The sequence below is a fragment of the Mustela nivalis genome (genome assembly GCF_964662115.1).
Source record: "Mustela nivalis genome assembly, chromosome: X".
Classification (NCBI taxonomy): Eukaryota; Metazoa; Chordata; class Mammalia; order Carnivora; family Mustelidae; genus Mustela; species Mustela nivalis.
Window position 1 is genome coordinate 51117587 of NC_139040.1, and position 23824 is coordinate 51141410.

General features: G+C 39.2%; 1 long non-coding RNA gene across 1 annotated transcript in view; it reads left to right on the top strand.

Moving 5' to 3' along the window:
* Positions 1–23396, top strand: part of LOC309855566 — a 91287-nt gene extending 67891 nt beyond the window's left edge. The window contains exon 2 of the long non-coding RNA XR_014306866.1: positions 23090–23396. This is a non-coding gene — a long non-coding RNA (uncharacterized lncRNA). The remainder of the gene's footprint in view (positions 1–23089) is intronic.
* The last annotated feature ends 428 nt before the right edge of the window (positions 23397–23824 follow it).

A 23824-nucleotide genomic window follows, 5' to 3' on the forward strand; every position in this document is an offset into this window, starting at 1 on the left:
CTGAAGTTAGTTTATGCTAAGGAGTGGGGGAGGAAAATGTCACCCCCTGGCTCTTTTTACTCCTGGACATAAATGCCACCTCTCCTGGATGCGATCTAAAAAGGGGGAACAACCTCTCCCAGTGCATCCCAGGGGATTCTCAGATTGTACTATCTGTTCCCAAGCTATCTGCCCTCCTTTTTTCCACAAGAACACTGCAGCGCCCTCTGGGCTCCACACCTGCCAAACCACAGACCTCTATAACTCTAGACTGAGCCCCAGTGGTTGTAAAAACTCCAGAAAATCAGCCCCTTTCATTTTCCTAGTCAAAGGCTTTGGGGATGTGTTCTTGTACCTTCCCCTGTAACTTCCTTTATCTTGCCTTTTTCTGCAAACAGGGCTCCCTCCCCTCTGTAGCACCCATGATCCTATTCTCTTCCAAACCGTGTCTCTGTACCTCCTACCTTTCATGATATGGCCTCTTCTCTCCCTCTAGTTGTGTAGTTTTTTCTGTCAGTCCTCAGATCAATTTCTTGGGTATTCAAAATGATTTGATATTTATCTGTGTTGGAGGGATGAGGCAAGCATAGGGTCCTCCTACTACTCTGCCATCTTCACTCCCCTTCCCTTACCTACTTTAAAGCTAACCATCTGTGGCTCTGTATATTTTATTTTCCTATCTTATTTTATGACACTAAGGGACAGTAAAATACTAAGCACATCTTTAGTTGTGTTTCATAATACCAAAAGAAAAAAAAAAGCTGAAAGATATTCATTTGCTGTAAACAAGGCCAAGTAAGTATTGTATGTATCTGGGTATGTATGTATGCATACATATTTTGTGTATGTATTGTGATCACAACATTTAGGTATATGCATGTGGTTTATCATTATATCTTCTGAATAATTCTTCATTTGTTTCAAAACACTTTTAAAATTTTATTCAGCATTTGACCACAGCTGGGTACTGAGCAGACAATCTCACTGAACTGTCTCTGTTGGACATTTAAGTTTTTTTTCCTCCTCAAGATTTACTAATTCAGAATCTTTCATACTATGGAGGCAGTATAGTTTTTTCCAATGTGCATTGACATATACACAGAATATTAAATTGTATCTGTCACTGTTCATCTGTTACCCAATGATAACTTTTGCTTAGTTCCCCAAGAGTATTTTATAATAGTCCCTTTATATGGACTAGCTTTAATATTCATCCTTCTTCTAGCTCTTAATAAATTGATAAAAATGTAACCCCACCAGTCATACATAGGACTATCATCTCCCAATTAACCTTTTATACAAACTGAAATTTGGTCATACTTTCTTACTATAGGCTTTCCACCTCTTAAATACTTTATACTTATATAGTTAAAGTAGTGCATGGCCTCCCTTTAGTTACTGAATTAAATATGCAAGTACTAAAGAAAGTGAGGATAATATTGTTTTCATAGATGAACTTTTTCCCCCTAGAGATTAGCCATTTAGTTTGTCTATTGGTTATTGGATTATTATTTTCTGACTTTTTTCCATTAAAAATAGTTGTCCAGTGTTCCATCTCTGCTTATGTAGGCATTTGTAATTGCTTCAGCTGACTAAATGCATCTGATATATTTATCATTGAAACCATGTATTTGTAAGACACTTTATTTCACAAATGTTCAATTCATTTTTTTCAGGTAGCAATAATTTAGAAGTCTCCATTGGAATTTAATGTATACATCTTTGTGACACAGTATACCAATTTTCTTCACTTAATTTTTCACAAACTATTCTACAGAATTCCCATATAGGCAAAAACAAATAAAGTGTTAATTCCTAAAGGAGGTTTTTAAAATTAATAAATTAATATGACAGGGTGGTTAAATTTTTGGTTTCCTTAACATTGTAATGCATACAGCTAGCACAGAAGACCATTAAATGATTGTTATTTATATTAAGAAGAACAGTAGATCCTCATTCTGCTCAGTTTAGATACAGCAAACTAACAAATCTTTCTGTATTATGGTATCTAGATACTAATTATGGAGCAGCTACCAAAGTTTAAACTTGTTCAAAGTTAGAAACAATGATACACCCACATACTTTTTCAGCCACCTTTCAGTAACCTTCCTGTTTTAAAACTTGGTAGCTTCAGCTCATATTATTAGCTTTTACATTTTTTTCCCAAGATACTTGGAAAAGGTGAAATCAGATAAGAAATCATTACAATTCAATGGTATTTTTTCATTGCCTGTAGGTTTAATACTTTGACTTGTTTCCCTCAAAGACTCTTTATTTTTTTTTTAAGATTTTATTTATTTATTTGACAGACAGAGATCACAAGTAGGCAGAGAGGCAGGCAGAGAAAGAGGAGGAAGCAAGCTCTCTGCCAAGCAGAGCGCCCGATGCAGGGCTCGATCCCAGGATCCTGGGGTCGTGACCTGAGCAGAAGGCAGAGGCTATAACCCACTGAGCCACCCAGGTGCCCCATCCCTCAAAGACTCTTGGTCATAAATCCAAATGAATAGTTTTAAATCAGTCTTGGAAGAGAAATATCTCATAACAACCTGTTAAGCTTTATTTATAAAAACATAATGAAAATTTTAAGGACAGAGGAATAGAGTTAAAATACCAAGATTTTCGTGAAAATTAATGTGCCCTATTGCTAAACTCTAATTCCAAATCTGAGTTTTGAAACAAACTTTCTATGGCATTGTAGCTATCTTTGATGACTATTTTTATACTATGCCAAATACAAAATACTTTTATTTCCAAATCTCTGAAAAACTATGTGTGATGACATTGAATGAACAAGAATCCTTTTAAAAGAATAGGTCATCATTATTATCAAGTCAGTTTCAGTCTTTCTTTCCCAGAGCTATTTTGCATAGTCAGTTATATAACAGTTTTAGTCCTAGTAGCTGTCTATTTTAGGAGCTCACCTACAGTCTGGTGACACTATGGAAAAAAGTATGAAATTAGAACTGTAATATGAATAAAAAAGGGTAAACATCCAGAGTTTAAAAGATTATATTAGTACTTAGCTACTTTTCATTTATAAACATGCTTCTCAAGCACTAATTAATCCACTTAAAACTCTTGTGAACATGGCTCAACTAGGAGAGAATCAGAGTTCTGAGGAGAGAAAAGGGAACAGTTTTTAGTGGAGCTGTATTTTTCCATAGCTTGTCTCCAGGCAGAATCTCCTAAATAGATGTCAATTAAATTTCTCTTTTCTAAACAGTCAGACTCTTCAGTAGATTTAAAAAATTCAGTTTTTCCAGAAACCCTTGGGAACATCTCAAAGCTTTCTCTCACAGTTGGCCAAAATCTCAGGATTAAAAAATCATGGAAGCCCAGAACTATCCTGGATATTTGCACATCTTCAGGGTCAGTAATGGACTTATAATAAACATAAATACACTGGTTCTCACCAGAATTAGACACATTGCTAAAAAAAAAATAACCAGCTGACTCACCATATCTAATTCTTTGCAAGTCAATAATTCATTTCTGACTGTGGCAGTTTCAGTCAAACTTGTGGGGTAAAGGAATGCATGTGGGTATCACTGACTGCCACAGGCAGGCCTGAGGCATAAACAAGGAGAAGACCAAATAGAATGGAAGAAGTGGTTGTAGTAGAAGATCACCAACAAGTTCTTAAGATGCCAGCCATAATTACTATCTGTGGCCCAGAGGGCAGGGAGATAAATGTGTTAGCTATTAAAGCAATAAAATGAGTAAAAGTAAATTTAAGGAACAGGTCATGCTGGAAAGTACAGGAAGATTACCTCATATAATAGCCAGTTTATGGGGGAATCATGTCAGAAACCAGGATATTGCACATCGCCAGACCCTATGACCTATACAAAGTACAATGCAAAAAATATGTCAAATCTATGCTACCGTGGCAAGGAACAACAGTACAACTGTCCATAACACAACACTTACACATATGTACATGTGCAAGTTCCTAATTCCATATCCCTGTTCTATATTGTTTCACTACATTATTACTTTCTGACATACCTCACAATTTACTTAGTATGTGATCTCTCTTCCACCCCTATAGAATTAAAACCCTGCTAAGGTAGAAGCTTTCGTCTGTTTTGTTTATTGATATATGCCTAGCCTGGAATATAATTGGCTCAATAAGTATTTACTATCTGAATGAATTTGTCGAGTGAAATTTAAGAAATGACTATGAGATGTTCCACAGTGGGTGAGTGAAGGGCACAAAACACACTGAGCTCATTTCAATGGATTGTTTATTAACTATTACTTCTGTAGTCATGTAGAAACTAACTTTAAATACAAGTTCTTTTTTTTTTAAGTGCAATTTCTTTATAGCTGCTACTTATTAGACAAATAAAATGGAAACCATTGTACCTGACATGAAATGAAAAGTGAGGGAGAAACAGCAGAGGGGTTAAAAGAATGCTGAAAGGTGAGGGTGTTCCATAGGGTCGTGCTGTTTATTGTAAGGATTTTGGCTTTGACTCAAACTGAGGTGGGATGCCATTAAAAGGTTTTAAGGAGAGGAATGATTTGATCTGACACATATTTTTAATGGAATCTCTTGGGATATGTGAAAAATTAACTGTAGGAGTACAGAGGTCAAAGAAGGAAGATCAGTTAAGAGACTACTATAGTAATTGAGAAGATAGATGATGGTGACTTGAACCTGGGTGGTAGTAGTGGAGGTTTTGAGAACTGGTCAAACTGAGGGTATAATTTGAATGGATAGCCAATGGGATTTCTTGATGGATTGGATATAGTATGTGAGAGAAGGGGAATGAGTCAAGAATGACAACAAAGTGTTTAACCTAAGCAGATAGAGGGAATGAGATATCATTTACTGAGATGGAAAAGACTTGGTATGTAGGAAGATTGCAGATGTTAAAAAATATGTTGTAAGATAATATGTTTCTCCCTTAGGGGGGTATGGAGTGGTGGTAGTAATGGATATTAATTACTTCAATGTTGGTTGTTAGTTAAAAAAAAAACTATAAGTAGATATTTTTTGGTTTGTTTTTGTTGTTTTTACTTTTGAGATTGAATATAATGTAGTACAAAGGAAATTCAGAATATTTATCAAGGGAAAAATAGATTTTATTACAGTAGATTATTTGAGCACATGAAGATAAGTTCATTTACTGTTTCATTGTAATAATTCATCAAGAGAAATTAAGTATTTTTGGTGCCTACCTATTCTTTTAAATTGATTGATACCAGTAAACTATAAGATTTAAATATATATATGTGCATTAAGTGGAAACCTCTAACAAAAAAGATCAATGTGACAGTCAGCCACATCATATTAAACTAAAAGGTTACACACACAGACATTCACAAACACACACACACCTCGAAAGTTACACTACTTTCCATATATTAAATCCTAAGGAGTATATTACTGATATCGCTCTTGTGAAAAATCTGTGCAATCTTAGTATGGCTACTATTTGGGCATTTGTTTAGCAAAAAATATCTGGACACACACATATCTTTTGATCTAGCATTTTTTTTTTTTAAGATTTTTTATTTATTTATCAGAGAGAGCGAGGGGGAGAGAGTGAACACAGGCAGGCAGAATGGCAGGCAGAAGCAGAGGGAGAAGCAGGCTCCCTGCCGAGCAAGGAGCCCGATGTGGGACTCGATCCCAGGACGCTGGGATCATGACCTGAGCCGAAGGCAGCTGCTTAACCAACTGAGCCACCCAGGCGTCCCTGATCTAGCATTTCATTTCTTCTTTTCTTTTGAGGTAATATTGAGAATGCACACAAAATTTATATCCTGGAGTGTTTCTTATGGCTTTTGTTACTATAACAAAAACTGGAGACCATTTGAATATCTAAACCTAGAATATTTAAATGAATTATGACATACTCATATAATGGAATACTGTGTATCCGATTCAAAGAGTATTATAAAAGTGTATTTACCAACATAGAAAAAAACTGCCCAACATATTAAGTGAAAAAACAAGTTAGAAAACAAAATTACATATGACTTCACTTGGAGGATAGTGAGTTAATCGACTTATGAACAGAAAAGTTCTATAAGCATTTACCACAAAATCGCAACTGGTTATCACTGGTGAGATTATGGGCAATTTTCACGTTTATCTCTATTTTCTAAAATAACATGTAATTCTTTTGTAATTAAAATGTTCAAATGCACAGAACAACAATGATTAAAGTAGATTGAAGTATTTCATGATTTAGAAAGATATGGATTTCTTGTTTTCACTGGAGACATACTCTTCTTCATGCATCCTAGGATACACCTTTAACTACATATTATTACTGGCACTCCCTGACTACAATATTTCTGATTGAGATTAGTGTAGGCAATGAGTTGACAAATTATGAGTTTAAAATGTTCTCAAAAAGCCTTTCAAATATGAGAAACGTGTCCAAATACCCACATGTCCATAAAATTACTCTCAGGGTTTTACCAATTAAAATAAAAATTAAAAAAAATAACAATTAGTATGAATTCCCACAGAACCTTATGTGCCTGTTAGTTAGCTATGCAATAAAGGAACTAGGCAAAATCCTTAACAGGAGAACAGATACCCAGTATCTTTAATTTTCCCTTTAAAATCCACTTTTTTCTTCATATGGTAAGACAAATAATGTATATATGGCTAACTCTAGATTATGCAAGGTCAGGAGGGACAGAAACAACATGGATATTGAAATCCACTGATAATCCAGACTGTAATTTTATCTAATACTTGAAACCACCTGCTGGACAGAACCCTTCAGTAGAGCTGCTGATGAGAAGCGGAATTGAGTGATTTGAGTTCATCTGCTTTCAGTTATCCTTTTCAGGTGCTAATGAGTAGTGAAATGGTCAAAAGGCTTTCAGCCAGAGGAAGCACTAGGAGAAAAAGCAAGACATGGCTAACCCAGAAACTGGATAATCAGCTTCAAATGGTTGAGCTGACTACAATGTGGATCAGCTCTTAAATACCTGCTTAACTAAATTCCATGAGGACGTATGTCATGACACTGTATGTTTATATTAAGGGTTTTCACAAATGCATAGTCTATCTTACTTAATGTGAATTATGGTATAGTCTTAGAGATTCTCTAAACTGTGGTGATTTTCATTGTCAACAATAATAGGATATTTATTTTCAGAGCACAGCTAATCAACTGCCAGCTCCTCTGCTTAATATGGCCAGCAGGCTGCTTATGAGTCAGGACTCTGGCAGAGAGCCCTGCTTTTAGACCAATGGGAATATTATTGACACTCCTGTGCCTTTCTGGGAGAGAATATAAGCAATGCTGACACCCACATAATTTTTTTATTATTGTTTCAAATTCCTGTTTTAGTAAGTAAACAGAATTTTTAAAGTATTGTTATGGTGAACATTTTATGGTCTTTGTTAAGCATTTGGTTTTCAAGAATTGTTGAAAATGTTTTTAGAGTGCAATTATTTCCAAGTACTACACAATAAACTCAAATATATGTAACTTAAATTGTATCTATGTGTGATTTGTAATTAAGCTCTCAAAGTTAATGAAGTAATTTCCTTTTATAAGGCTGTACTTCAAGACAAATTACTTGATACATTAACATTCAGAGCTTCAACTATATCTATATATGATTATTAATGTAGCTCTCTATAATAGTAGAGAAGTAATTTCCACTTATGGCAGTAGTTTGAAACAAAGTACACTGTAAACTCTGATATTTGTAAATAAAACTGTAGCTACACATGAATATAAATTACGTTTTCTATAGCAATTTTGAGATTAATCTCCATTTATAGCAGTCATTTTGAATAAATGAGATTTTTAATCATTTTAATATCAAATTATTTCTTGATCTTATCCTAAAATGAGTGTGTCCCTGTGCCTGTATTGTGAGGAAAAGAGCAAATGAGCTAGTTTAATATGATAAGAGTTACATCACTTGAATATTCTAGACTACTTCCTAACATTTGCTTAAAACTAAAGAAGCAATTTTCAGTCCAATTTCAGGTAACATTCACTAAATTCTACCTAACTGAAAAAAGTCTCTGAATTTCTGCTTTAGTGAAAATTTGGGGGGTTCCTGGGTGGCTCAGTGGGTTAGAGCCTCTATCTTTGGCTCAGGTCATGATCCCAGGATCCTGTGATCGAGCCCCGCATTGGGCTCTCTGCTCTGAGGGGAGTCTGCTTCCTCCTCTCTGCCTGCCTTTCTGCCTACTTGTGATATCTGTCAAATAAATGAATAGTCTTTTAAAAAAAAGTGTTTTTAGGGGCGCCTGGGTGGCTCAGAGGGTTAAACCTCTGCCTTCGGCTCAGGTCATGATCTCAGGGTCTTTGGATAGAGCCCCAAATGGGGCTCTCTGCTCAGCAGGGACCCTGCTTCCCCCTCTCTCTCTGCCTGCCTCTCTGCCTACTTGTGATCTCTGTCTGTCAAATACATAAATAAAATCTTTTAAAAAAAAGTGTTTTTAGTGAAAATTTGGATAAACACTAACCCTATTCAACTTGCTTTTGTGAAATACAATGGCATGAGTAGATGAATTGTAAAATTTACTCATATTGGGCATTTGTTAATGTGCCTGATCTGATAGTAGTGCTTTATGTGTATTGACTCATGTAATACTTTCAAAAACCCAGGGGAGAAGAAGTACTATTATATATAGAGGGGAGACTAGATTATTGTCAAAATTCACTAGAGCTCATAAATGATAAGGCTCAGATATAAACCTTAGTAACTTGCCTCTGCAGTCAAGCTTTGTAATTCTCCATGCTGTATAGCTTCACTTATTTTTTTGTTGCCTAAAGTATGTAGGCTGAGTATGACTACTTTTTAAGTACTCTGGGACCATCTTCCAACTTTTTTTTAGAAGTTCTTTTTTTATTATTAAAGATTTTATGTATTAATTTGAGAGAAAGAGAGAGACAAAAAGAGCACAAGCAGAGGGAGAGGCAGACTCCATGCTGGGCTGGGAGCTGAACATGGGGCTCAATCCCAGAACCTGGAGATCACAACCTGAGCTGAAGGCAGATGCCCAACCATCACCACCCAGATACCCCCCCATCTTCCAACTTTTATCTCTATTCATTTGGCATGTATTTATTGCATTCAAATAGGCCCACAGAAATTCTATTTAATTCTACTTAGTGCATAGTTCATTTGTGTATCAACTTGATTTCTCCATCAATCATTCCTATCTTTTATTTTTTTAATTATGATTTTTTAAGATTGTATTTTTAAATAGCCTCTACATCCAACATGGGGCTTGAATTCACAACCTCAAGATCGAGAGACACATGCTCTACTGACTAAGCCAGCCAGGTCCCGTATTTTATTTTTTACTTTCCCCGTTTGATGCCTTCAGTTCTCCCATGGACTTGGATTTCCACTAGACAAACAATAAGGAACTAATTATAATATATTGCCTTTGCAAAGCACTGCAATATGCAAAGAATTTTCACATGCTTGGTCTTATTTTATTCTCACAATTTTGTTGTTTTTTAGTTATAAAATCTACTCAAGTGTAGCAGGAGTCCTAGAGTGAGAGACTAAGTTATAAAAGTACCACTGTGGATTCAAACATGACCAGGCACATCTAGATGCCCAGGAGGACAGACCCATCAGGGATTTATCTATATGAGGGTTTAAGGACTTTGATATGAGTTGTAATAAGTGAGTAAGTTGAAAGTGATATCTGCCCAAGCACTAATAGCCCAACCTGAGTTTTGGGAGTATAAGAGCCCTTCTTTGAACTGAAATTCACTTTAACAGATAGGAAGGAACAAATTCAAAGAGGAGTTGTCATTGAGGTAAACTGGTTTAATCAGAGAAAGAAAGATTTTTGTTAGAGGGAAAGAAGCAAGCACATGAGTATAGTACATGTGGAAATTCCTGGTGCTGGAGGCTCAGGGTCTGGGGTGGTTCTGGCTCTGGTAGATAATAAGTCAAATAAAAGAGCTCTAGCATTAGAGTCATCCTAAGAACTTAAAAGCACAAGGCAATGCTCTTTGTGGCTTAGTAATACACTGTTGCACAAATAAGGGCAGAAATGACCCTTGGAAAGGAATGGAAAAGCTACTAAGGCTACAACATCATGGCTAACATCCAGAGGTATGACAAATGTGATAGTTATGGCCAGGGCCCAGGTCTGGAGCAGCAGAGGCAGAGATGATGAATGCTATAAAAAGGAGGAAAGCCATCACTAGCTCACATAAACCATGTGAGCCACTCCTTGATGCTGCTCCAGCCTCCAAACTGGAAGGGAGAATGTATTCCAGATACACAGCTATTGGAGGCTGAGAGATTGACTAAATTTTACTATTATTGGACCCTCTCCTCCCCAGCTTCATTAGTAGACTGTAAAGAAAATAAGGTTACAAACATATTATAGTTATTTATGATTATTTTTCTGTCACTACCCAAACCAACCAACTAGACAAAGCCTCGTTTAATGGATAAGCATCCCAATTTTATGTAAACACAATTCTCAAATAGTCATCTTTCCCCCATTATTGATTCTCTTTTTCCCCATAGTTTGTTTTATTATTTATTTTACACAATTATTGAGTGCCTATACATATAAAGTACTCTACTAGGCCATGTAGAAAATACAAAGGTGAATAAGACACAGGCATCTTCAGCCTAGTGAAGGAGCCACACTTACCCACAAATTACAAAATAGTATCCAAAAGGTGGAGAAGTTCAGGAATAGTACTGAGTAATGGCTGAACCTGAAATCTCTTGTGTTCTAGGTTTCAAGTTGTGGAGGGACCATTTTGTACTTTAGTCTAGTGGCATAGTATTAGTCCTGCCTGGACTGAAGAAGAGGAGGGACATGGTTATTTCCTTTCCAAATCTCTTACAAACTTATAAACTTCAGAATTTTTGCTGTCTCAGATAATCTTTACACTAAAGATCATAGATGTTCAAGGAGATTCCTTTAAGCTTTGCTGGACATGGGGGAAAGTTAGATATGGCCTATGGTCTACAGAGCATGAAGGCATGAGAACAAAGCTGGTATGGAGAATCAAATAATTCATAAAGAGCCTACTCAAAGGAGCAGGGAAGAGAGGTAAAAAAGCAGGAGTTAAGCAGTATAACTGCTATCAGAAGGCTGCCAAGGTGGAAGAAGTATGTTGAGAGGCAGGAAAAGGGTTTCAGGAAATAATACCTTTAGGTGTTAGACTATAGAGGTAGCAACATTCTGTGAAGCATCTGTGGCCTTACCTGTGGGTAGGAAAGGATTACTAAAGCACTAAGTCTCATAAGATTCAGTCTATGTCACTGTTATATCCTGATAGTTGGCAACTGATTTTAAAAGTCTTTTATTTTGAGGGTGCCTGGGTGGGTGCCTTGATTGAGCATCAGCTCTTGGTTTCAGCTCAGGTGGTGATCTCAGGGTCATATATTTCTAATGTCATACTTCCATATTTTTAGGAACCCTATCTATTATCACCCTCTGGCTCTTTCTTACACTACCTGGCCATCTATCTGCATTACCTTCTGTGGCTTGGTATTTGGATATGTTATTTCCTTGTGAATCAGTGCTGTCTCCTGATCTTTGGTCATCTCCAGTTTGATCTGTCTTACCTTGAACAAAAACTTCTCCCATTTGATCAAAGTTAGAGTGAGTATGTAACAATCACTTCAAGGCAGACTCTAAATGCTTCTCAACTAATGTAATGCAACAACTTGAGTCTCTCAGTATATTTTCTATATTCATTTATCTCAAAATCAAATTTAGATAGTCGTGCCAGCTCCATTTTCAGGTGAAAGTAAAAAATAGTAGTATATAGTAATATATAGATTATATGATTAACAACACCCTGTGAAATCCATCATTTAAGGAATAGAGGAGATTGGATAGTATGAGCTATGATTTATAGGCAGGAGGATACCACTTAATCACCTCTAAGAGGATCTCTTACACCTACTGGCTTTGTTCATGTTGTGTAGTATATTGTTTTCCAGGTAAGGTAAATCTCACATCCCTATTAAAGTTGCTTATTTCCTTTGTATATCTGTAAAAGTAGGTAAGTAATAAAGCATGTGTACAAGAAAACTCATGGGCCAGTAACTCTTTTTCTCAATCTGAGAGGCTGAAAGTGAAAATGTGAGCTTGCTTGTGTAGCATGGTCTTGTTGTTTGAAGACCATTCCCTGATGAAAACAGTGATGAAGGGATGTAGGAAAGCCACACCTATGGGTGTCTCTACAGCTTCCAGTTTGCCCATTATCACCTTGAGAAAACCAAGCTTCGTGTATTCATTAATTTAAACAAGAAAAAGAAAACATATTAGTTTATTTAGAGACAATTTATAATCATTTCTATTTATAAGAGAAAGTAAAGTCAAGGACAAATGAAAAACGCAAACTCTTAAAACTATTTTACACATTAGCTTGACCTCCCTAATAATCAAATTGTTTACTCTTTTAAAAAAGCTGCTAATAAAAAGTGAAACTGTTTTATTAGTTAATCTGTACACCATATCCCAGCCATTTCTTTGGGCTTTGGGGGCAAATACACAGTGCATTGAGATGTTCTAAATCTCCTACAGCTCTTTCGCACAATATTGATAAATAACAAGGAGGTGGTAATAAATGAAGAGAAAAAGGGTAATAATGTATTAGCCTATTCTGGGTTCCAACACCAAGGCCAGGTCTATATTCATCATGACTGGAACAATATTTTGGTGATTCACTTGATAATGGTAGATAAAAAGAAAAGTATGGTCAAAATACATCTTGCTGGGACGCCTGGGTGGCTCAGTTGGTTGGGCGGCTGCCTTCGGCTCAGGTCATGATCCCAGCGTCCTGGGATCGAGTCCCACATTGGGCTCCTTGCTTGGCGGGGAGCCTGCTTCTCCTTCTGCCCCTGCCTGCCATTCTGTCTGCCTGTGCTCACTCTCTCTGACAAATAAATAAAAATCTTAAAAAAAAAAATACATCTTGTTAGCCAGGAGACTAGAGTTGAGAAAAGTTGAGGTGAAAGGGAAATCACACATTCTGGGAGGTTAAGGTCAAGGAATAGATTCAAAATTTTGGTTTGTTCTACAAGGAGCTAAAGATGGAGTTGAAGTAAAGCTGGAGATTTTATAGTTAGCTTTATGGTTGTCACCATCCATACCTACAGTAGAAATTTTTGGATTTAAAACAGCAATACCTTTAGATTTAAACAAAGTCTCCTTGAGTTTTGAGGCGTTTCATCTGGTAGTATCATACTTTCAAGGCTTCTGCCACTAAGTTTGTTGCTCCTTTTTTGAGAGTCATTGGGAAAAGAAAGAGAAAGGTGGACGTGTGGGTCCAGGATCATGGAGAATAACTAAGCTATGGAACTGACTCCTACAGAAAGTGGCTATTGATGCCAATGCCAGTGTCCAAAGGATTGGAGATGACTGAGACTTGTTCATCATGACAACAGCCAAGTTACAACCCTTTCATTTCTAGAAACTTATCCTATGGAAATAACCAAGGATATGCTCCCAAAGGATAACTTTAAATATGTTCTTCTCAATATTGTTTATGATAAAGAGGAAAGCTAAATGCCCAACAATGAAGGAATAGTTACATAGGTACAGTACATACACACATCTATATAAGGGAAAATATATGCAAACATAAAAAATATTTTAGAAGAATATTTATTAACAAAGGTAAAGCTAACTTTAAAAAGGAGATTACACAAAAATGTATAATACATTAAAAAGTAAAAATTTCCCCACACTGTATTCCCATTATCTGCATTATTCTCTCTAATAGTACTTATCACCATGACAGTCTATATTTACATGTTTATTTTTAGTGTATGTGTTCTTTCCCCTCATTAGAATATGTTGTACCCAAGTTTTTGCATCTGAGAGACCACCAAGGAGCCAAGCACCGATGCAATCACACAAGGGTTTATTTGACAAGCTTAAGCTTGGGCCCAAGTATACCCGACACAGCGGAGTAGGGACTCAGACCCCGAGCTTAGTTAAGGCAGGGGTATTTATGGGTTCCTGTTACTAAAGCAGGGTGGGAATTCCTGGAACCAAAGCAGGGTGGGGGTCTCTGGAACCAAAGCAGGATGGGGCTTCCTGGAACCAAAGCAGGGTGGGGGAAAGTTCAGCCCTTGGGCACAGGGATCTGAGATGGCTGCCAGAGCTAAGATGGCTGTACCTATGCTAAGGCTAAACGTGAGGTGGGATGGCCTTGATTTTTCTCAGCCTCCACAAATATAAGCTCAATGAGGGCAGGGACTTTATTTTGTTCACTAGTTTGTGTAAGGCACATAACTAGAGGTGCCTCCACAGGGTGCGGCCCAGATTAAAGATGGCGCCGGCTTGCCGTCTCTTCCGGCCAACAAGGCGCCAATTTCACAGTTTTGGTTCCTGAAACCTATGGCACTTCCTCCTCTCGCCCGACACGCCTTACCCAGCAACTGCTACTTGGCATAATCTTATTGGCTCTTCCCCCTCTGTCCTCACTTCCCTTCTGCTGCTCTATATAAGGTGTGCCCCCGCACAATAAAGTGAGATCCTGCTTCGACAGATCCCCCGAGCCCGGTGTCTTCTGTGGGTGCATTCTGGGTTCGCAACACTCGCCATCCCACTCAGCCCCAAGGAGAGGCCTCCGGCTGGCCCGGGCGCCTCCTCCCCTCGGCAGGGAGCCCAACAACTGGTGCCCTGTGTGAGGAACCTCGCTCTTCTTGCTGACGGGCCAATCGGTCTACGGGTGAGTGTACCCCCATAAGCTATGGGGCAGTCCACTTCTAAAAATGACCCTTCCTTAGAATCCCTACGCTTCCTTCTGAAGAGCCGCGGTCTTTCCCTCACCGACTCCCAGGCTCTCAAAACATGGGAAACCCTTATTAAAGCTGCCCCTTGGCTGCCTGAAAGTAATCTCTTTGACTGGGACACCTGGGACCGTATCGAACAATTAGTTCGCAAAGCCCATGTCAACAGGGGTGAAGTCCCCCCCCGGGTACATACCCTACCCTTGCAGCATTAAAAAGTTGCTTTCCTCCCCGACCTCCCAAAAGGTCAAAGGAGACATCCTGCCCCCCTAGATCCCAAACTCCTCTCCCCACACAACCTGAGGCCACTAAGGACCCTCCCGAAGCAGCTGCCCCAAATGAATCCCACCAGCCCTCAAAGGAGCCCGCCTCCACCGTCTCAAACACCACTGGAGACCCCCCTGTTAAACCAAAGAGGCTCTATCCCTCGCTAGATCCCTTTGATGCAGCTCCTTGGCCCCCGGATCTCCAACCCAAATCTCGGGCTGAAGGCCCTCCTACGCGCCCCCCTTCTACTAACCCCTTCCTCCACCACTCCTCCGCCTCCTTATTGCCCCCCCTCCTTATTGCCCCCCCCCCCCCAGCATACCTCCCCTGAGCCTTCCAGCTGACGTTAACCCAGGAGGCAACCGTCCAGCTCCTTGGTACCCATGGGAACCTGGGGACCTTAAGGAGCTCAAAAAGGCAGTATTAGAGGACGGGCCCAATGCCCCATGGACAGAAACCATCCTCCGAGGTCTGGCCCATGCCCCATGTACAGCAGCTGAGCTTTTTAGCCTGCTGAATAGTGGAGAGACCCCACTTAACCTTCAAGACCACATTACAAAAAATAAAAAGAGGGGGAGTAGGGGAAGAATACACCACCCCCAGAGATCTCACCAATGTAGTACTGGCGGTCGCTAGCTAGGGCCGTTCTTCCAGGGGCCTTATATATAAAGTGGACAGCCCTATACAAGGAGGAATGCCAACAAATTGCAGAGAGAAATGCTCGAGCCAATCCCGCCATCCCTCTCTTATTGGGGCTCGGCATCACTGCCGGGGTAGCCACTGGGTCGGCCGGTTTGGGCACCTCTCTCCATTTTTATAAAACACTCTCCCAACAAATGATTGATGATCTCCAAACAATAGTGGGAACCATCTTAAACCTCCAGGAACAATTAGACTCCTTAGCCGCTGTAGTACTCCAAAACCGCAGGGGTCTTGATCTTTTAACTGCCGAAAAGGAAGGCATCTGCTTGTTTTTGCAGGAAGACCTGGAAAAGAGGCGTCGCGAGATGTGGAACAGTCCGTTCGGGACCTGCTTCGGTGGCCTTCTCCCATACTTCCTCCCTCTTCTGGGCCCCCTCTTAATTCTGCTCCTTGTAATTTCCTTTGGCCCCTGCTTTATCAATAAGCTAACTCAATTTATACAAAAGAGGATGGAAGCCATTCAGCTTATGAGCGTTCAAGTACATTACCAAAGGCTGGCCACCCGCGATGAAGAGATATATCACTAATCTCTTTTGGCCAATGACGGGTAAGACTCCATACCGGTTGGAGCGACCTAAGACAGGCCTTAAAAGAGATGCCCCTCGTAGCAGCGTGATATTCAGTGACGGGTAAGACCAATGAAAGACACAGAGCAACCTAAGACAGAGGACATACCTACGCTGTATGACCTCAATGACGGGTAAGCCTGTTGTCTTGTCACTGGCAACCTAAGACAGAAGTCATGCCTACAAAAACAAAAGGGGGAAATGTAAGGCACGTAACTAGAGGTGCCTCCACAGGGTGCGGCCCAGATTAAAGATGGCGCCGGCTTGCCGTCTCTTCCGGCCAACAAGGCGCCAATTTCACAGTTTTGGTTCCTGAAACCTATGGCACTTCCTCCTCTCGCCCGACACGCCTTACCCAGCAACTGCTACTTGGCATAATCTTATTGGCTCTTCCCCCTCTGTCCTCACTTCCCTTCTGCTGCTCTATATAAGGTGTGCCCCCGCACAATAAAGTGAGATCCTGCTTCGACAGATCCCCCGAGCCCGGTGTCTTCTGTGGGTGCATTCTGGGTTCGCAACACTCGCCATCCCACTCAGCCCCAAGGAGAGGCCTCCGGCTGGCCCGGGCGCCTCCTCCCCTCGGCGGGGAGCCCAACAAGTTTGTTCCCACTCTTAGTAAAATGTCTGGCGTACAGTGGATGCTTAATAAATATCTGTTGAATGAATGGCTGAACAATTATAGTGTGTATCATAGATTAACACAAAGTAAAGAAGCAGAGGAAAATGGCTTACACATAGCCTGGGTGATGATTAGAAAAGATATCCTGGAGGAAGTGATACCTGAATCTGTTTTATAGCAGGGACAAAAGATTTTTGGCAGTGTCCTGTTATCTTGATTGCGCAGAACCATCATAGGACTACATTACCAACTTGAAATACTATTGTGACTTAGAGTCTCGTTGCTGTGATCCATTTGTTAGTAGACTTCCTCAGAGTTATCTGCTTGTAAATACTGCAGTTGATTGCCTGGTTCTTCTGCAGAGATCAGTCCTAAGATGAGTTCATTCCCCGTTCTGTCCTTATTTAGCTTCAGGGTCTGGTTCCTGTGTTGTTAGTGAGCCAGTTGAGGACTGCCTTGGGCTTGAATTGAGTCAGACCAGGCATTTACCAGAGATTAAGTAGCACCAAACTGCATGACATTTTCCTGTGTTGTCCTCTGAGAAGGTTTTGTTGGTTAATGGGGCCTGCAGTCAGGCCAGCTGTCTGCCCCCAGCCCACTATTGGGTTCCTAGTAAGACCAATGTGTGTGGTTATCTTCCCCTCTCCCTGGGGCAGGAGTCCCTTGGGAGTGGTGCTGGTTTCTATCCAGGCTGCTTGCACACTGCTAGGCTTGTAGTATTGCTTTGGATGGGCTTGGGTCAAGAACATACTGGAGGGGGTGGAACTGCAACATGCACAGGGCTGGAGAGGCAGGGCAGCAAGTTTTGTCAGCTGGTAGTCTCCTACAGGAGGAACCCTGCAGCAATGGGACTGAAGCAGGCCAGTCCTAGGAGATGGATTCACAGAAGCACAACACAAGAGTTGGGGGTGTCAGGGTGCTGGTGCAAGCATGGTAGGAGATGACTGTCAGTATTGGTTTCCCCAGGTAGCTGGTTATCTAGGCTGGGGGGAGGAGAAAGTGGTGCCCATCAAGTCCTTTTTTCCTGGAGGAATCCCCCACCAATATCTATCCTTCCAGGACTTACTCTAAAATGAATAAACAACTCTCCTTCCCCAGGTGCTTTTTTAAACTGATGGCTTTATCTCTGCAGGCTGTTTGTCCTGCTGTGTCTTTAAGGGTGGAGACTCAGCTTCTCATCTTTCTGGTTCTCCAGATTTTTAAAATTCCAAGTTTTAAGTTCTACTTCTTTTAAGAACTCGGGAAATTCAGCCCCTCTGGTCTTCAAAGCCAAATGTTACGGAGATTCATCTTCCCTGGGTAGAATTCCCTGATGTGAGGGTCTGTTTCTCTCTCCAATCCTTGCCCAGAGCTCCCTCACTCCCACACTCCCAAGGACATGAATCTGTTTAGCATCCAACTGCTTCTCCTTCTCTGCTATTCCTACCCTCTTCTAGGTGGCCTGACCTCTTCTCCATGTTTAGTTGTGGAAAGTCTGTTCTGCCAATCTTCAGGTCATTTTCTAAAAAGTGTATTTTTTTAAAGTTCAAAACAAAACAAAAGGTAGAACTGACCTCCTCATGAATTGAAATACAGAAGTTCAGTTATCAGTTTTAAATACCGTGTCTCAAAAATTAAACTCTACTCATAAATTGATCAATATATGACCCCCATGTTCATTAAAGGACATGTATTATATCAAACACTTTCTTATTCAATGTAAGTGTCAAAAAATAAAACATTTGAAATGTGGGCTAAATACATTTACATTCCAAGTATCACATTGTCGACATTAAAATTGTGGGATTGAGTTAAAATGTTATCATTATTAAAATTAGTCATAGCATCGGAGCTCCTGGGTGACTCAGTGGGTTAAGCCCCTGCCTTCAGCTCAGGTCATGATCTCAGGGTCCTGGGATCGAGCCCCACATTGGGCTCTCTGCTCAGCGGGGAGCCTGCTTCCTCCTCTCTCTCTGCCTGCCTCTCTTCCCTACTTGTGATTTCTCTCTCTGTCAAATAAACAAATAAAAATCTTTAAAAAAATAAAATTAGTCATAACATAGTTAATTACTTGAAAGAATTACAATATCATCAAGGGTGGTTAGAGAGGTGGGAAAATCAATTTTATAAGATCTCCCATGTAAAATTTTAAAAATGAAAAGAACATTTGGTATATATACAGTAGAAATGTAGCTGGTTCTTAGGCAAGACAAAAGCACCAAGGTAACTCCTGCCAGGATTTATGTAAAATAAAATTGCATGGTATTTAGTTGTATTGTAATGTTGACAGAATAAAGAGTTTAGTTTTTTGGAGTAAAAGACAAAAATATTTAAAAGCATGTAATATTTTATGTGGGTACCTTATGACATACAATATGAAGATGATCAGACTGAAAAGTTGATGGTGAAGGTTCTTCAAATGATTAGCCTCTATTACCATACCTTAAACCCAGCAGAGCAAAAAGTTCTCTTTAATGTTAATATATTTTGCATTTGAATGAAAATATTTCACTAGCGATATAATAATTATATATAACAGAATTATAGACTCTCTAGGTTCAGGGAACTTGCATATCATCTGATTGAAACCTTTAGTTTGCTGAGGCAAAGCAGGAGCTCTGTTTGACTTTTCCAAGGCCACAGGGCAGATCTGGGACTGGAATTCAGATTTTTTTCTTTCTCCTGGTCCAAAACTCATTCTTCTGTAACATATTGCTTTACATTTGAGAAAAAAGTGCAATTTTACAAAGCACTCAAGATTTTTAGAAATCAAATTAAACATATAGATGACAGTTTCCAGAATGCCAAACATGTAAGTACTCGCCTTACACTGATAGGCAATGAAGTATGATTTTTAAAAATTTTTTATTATTTTTTAAAATTTCTCTTCAGTGTACCAGAATTCATTGTTTATGCACCACACCCAGTGCTCCATGCAATACGTGCCCTCCATAATACCCACCACCAGGCTCACCCAACTTCCCATCCCCGGCCCCTTCAAAACCCTCAGATTGTTTTTCAGAGTCCATAGTCTCTCATGGTTCATCTCCCCCTCCAATTCCCCTCAACTCCCTTCTCCTCTCCATCTCCCCATGTCCTCCATGTTATTTCTTATGCTCCACAAATAAGTGAAACCATATGATAATTGACTGTCTCTGCTTGATTTATTTCACTCAGCATAATCTCTTCTAGTCCTGTCCATGTTGCTACAAAAGGTGGGTATTCATCCTTTCGAAGCACGATTTAAAAAAAAAATCTATCCTTCATAAGACCATTGCATCAATTCACCTTTATTCCCCAGAATAATTTGAAGCAAACTTTTTATTTTGACCTGGATGATCTGTTGGGAAACATGACATATGTTCAATGAAACTTTAAAAATTTTAGTCAATAAAATAATTGGCCAATTTTAAGAAAGGAATTGATTTAACTATTTTAAAGATCACTATTTGGTTCAATTCACCTGCATTTATATCCATTGTGAATATGACTGAAATGATTGGAATGACTACATTTTGATTCATTTTAGTGGACATATATAATCATGACTAAGGCTTAATCTTGTCCTATATCCAAAAGGTCCTTGATATTCCTCCAAAATTCACCTATTTGCACTTATTCACAAACATGGTTTCATGTTTTTGCAGCCCCCCACATTTCTCTTACATTATATTTCAGCTTATTTGACATATCCCCATATACTGGTTTTTCAAAATTCACTAGAATTTTATCCCTCCTGTCCTCTCCCTCCAACATGTGAAACATTCTCAATAATAGTTAATAACAAAGTCAGTTAAAATACAGATGCCTATAGATAGCTAGTTACCCTCACAAGTTAAGTGGCTCACTCTACTATGTGTTTTAAGGTTATTTGAGAATAGTCAAAACATCCCAAAATGTTAATTCAGTAAATGTCAAGTGTTTTCTTCTATATGCAATAGTAAGAAATACTCCAGGGATAGGTTATACCCAGAAGCCTTAAAGATAATCCCTTAGAGATTGCTGTTATGGGTTAAATTATGATCCCTCAATAAATCATGTGTTGAAGTCTTAACCCCCAGTATCTCAAAATATTACCTTACTTGGAAATAAGGTCATTGCAGTTAGACTTAGATAAGATGAGATCATTACAGTAGTCTCTAAAGTGACTGGTATCCTTATAAAAAGGGGAAATTTGGACATAGAGATAGGTATGCATAAAGATGAGACACTGTGAACATATAGAGGGAGAAAACAGTAATCGATGAGCCAAGGAGAGAGGCCTGAAACAGATCCTTTATTCATAGCCTTCAGAAAAAACCAATCCTGCTGATATCCTGATCCTGAATTTCTAGCCTCTAGAATGATATATTTCTGTTGTTCAAGCCACTCAGTTTATGGTACAACAGTCCTATCAAATTAGTATACTTGCCTATTTGGAGTTTCAGACAAAAACCAAATACTTTAAAAAGTCACTTAAATAGACTTTATATTGATTAACTGAAGATCATAAAATAGAGTCTACAGAAGTGACATCTGTTAAGGCCTTTAGTGTATATGGTAGGTTTTTAGTTTAACTAAGATCTCTAAACTGACTGAGAAATTTAGTTGAACAAAGGCTCAATTTCTTAACTAATCTTGTTTTATAACTCCAAATATATTTGAGGATCTCCTAATAACCATACACTAGGGATAGAGTGGTAAACACTGTATCCCTGTGATTTCTGCTCTCATGAAGCTTCTAGTCATGTTGAATATAACTCTTGCATGTGTCTGTGTTTGTGTGAATGTTTGTGTGTATGTACGCATGTGCGGATTTTTAAATTGAAAGGCATGGAGAGAAACAGTAATAGAACCAAAACTTAAGTGCTCACATGCAAATTATTTCATTTAATTTTCACACAATTCTATGAGATACTTATTATTATCTACATTTTAGAGATGAAGAAGCTGAGACACAGAGAAAGTAGTAAGAAACTGAGTAGTGGAACTGAGATTCAAACCTGGATATAACTGTAAAATTCTGTTTGTTCCATTAATTTAGTTTTTAGGAAAAAAATGAGGAGAAAAGAAGAATGTATGCACATACATAATCCATATGGTGCTACATATGGATATTAGGGATTAATCCCAAAATATCAATACACTATGACTACATGTATATCTGAGGTAAAGTCCTACATCTAGGGATTTGATTCAGTGCAAAGATAAAATTAATATCTGAACTGTCACTTTCACGAGGTGGGGATCCTGGTGATCGTAGCCAAAATGATGGAGGAACTACCAACTGATGATCAGTAGGCATCTTTATTTCTTACAATGACTTCTTTTATTTATTTTTTAAAAAGATTTTATTTATTTATTTGACAGACAGAGATCACAAGTAGGCAGAGAGGCAGGCAGAGAGAGAGGAAGAAGCAGGTTCCCTGGTGAGCAGAGGGCCCGATGCAGGGCTCGGTCCCAGGACCCTGAGATCATGACCTGGGTTGAAGGCAGAGGCTTTAACCCACTGAGCCACCCAGGCACCCCAGTTGCTTTGAAATTAGTATACTAATTTCAAAAAAACAACCACTTCTTTTATATCTTCCACAAGATCCCATTACAAAAGGATATAGATTTATGTGCAGGGCGTGGGCTACATGTGAGATGTGATTTACGTGCAGGGCGTGGGCTACATGTGAGATGTGATTTACGTGTAGTCAATCAAGTGAGACAAGTGAACAATAATGATTATCTCTTAGCTTTAAATGACAAGAGCAAGCTAATGATTCTTCACACTTATCAGATCTATCTAAAAGAGGACAGGAGAACACTCTGGGGATCCTCCCATATTAATTCGGGCATTGGCCAAGGGAGACTCTTGCCCTCCATCTCCTGGAGTTTGCTCACAGGATTTGACATGACCCCAGTCACATTGGCAAGGATCCAGGTTGTGTTCCAAAAATTCCCCCTTTTTTGTTTATTAATTGCAACATCTTATGAGCCAGTTCCAAGCTAGATGCCTGTTGTTTGTTCACTCATCATTTGAGGAGAGAGTACCCACTGATGTAAAGGTCAGAAGAGCAACCATAACCAAAAACAAGTTCTCAGGGGTCTGTGGGTTTCAGGTAGATCCTAAAACTCCTTCTCCCTTAGCTGACAGGGCCTTAATCTGACCCCATGTGGTTGGATTGGCCCTATGCTGATATGGTTGGGGGCTCTTCTTATGAAGGGACAGCACGTGCATTTTGTGAGTGACTTCCTGTGTCTCTTGTATTTCCAGATCTTTCTTGGAGATCAGGGGTGAAGTGGTTATCAGCAGTGTCATCAGTTTTCCAGGGCCTGATGAGCCGAAGAGGAAGCCATAGTGTTTCGGAGGGTCCATCACTGGAATCTGAGGGAATAAGAGCAGACCCTCTGCCTTTCCTTAATAGGAAGCCAGGGAATCATTCATTAAAAGATTTGAACCAAATAGGAATAGATGCCTCAAGGGGTTGCTGTGATTGTGAGAAGTGTTTTTCTACTGCTGTCTGAATGTCACCTTGGGTAAATTTGAAAAATTAAGAGTAAATAAAGAGTGCTAAAACATCCTTGGGGGTCGCCCCCCTTTTTTTGTTTTGTTTTGTTTTTAAATAATTGCTGTCCTAGTGTACAATGAGCTCATTCAACTATATCTTTTCCTTGTGGGTTATAAGGTATACCTGTAATATGATGAATCTGCCAATCAGAACAAAAGGCAGTACATTTGTGGCTTGTGTAAGCTGGCACATTATTAGTTTTTATGGTAGTAGGGACCCCCATAACACTAAAAATTGCAATAGAGTAGAGCAGATGGCAGTAAAGGACTTGGAGGATTGAGGAACTGCCCAAAGAAATTTAGAAAATGTTTCAATAACATGTAAATAAGGTTGACAAGGAAAGAGACTGAAATGAGTTACATCCATTTGCCATAGTTCGTTGACTTGGGAGCCATGAAGATTGGCTCCTGAAGGGTGTAGGCGACAGTGCAAAGGTGCAC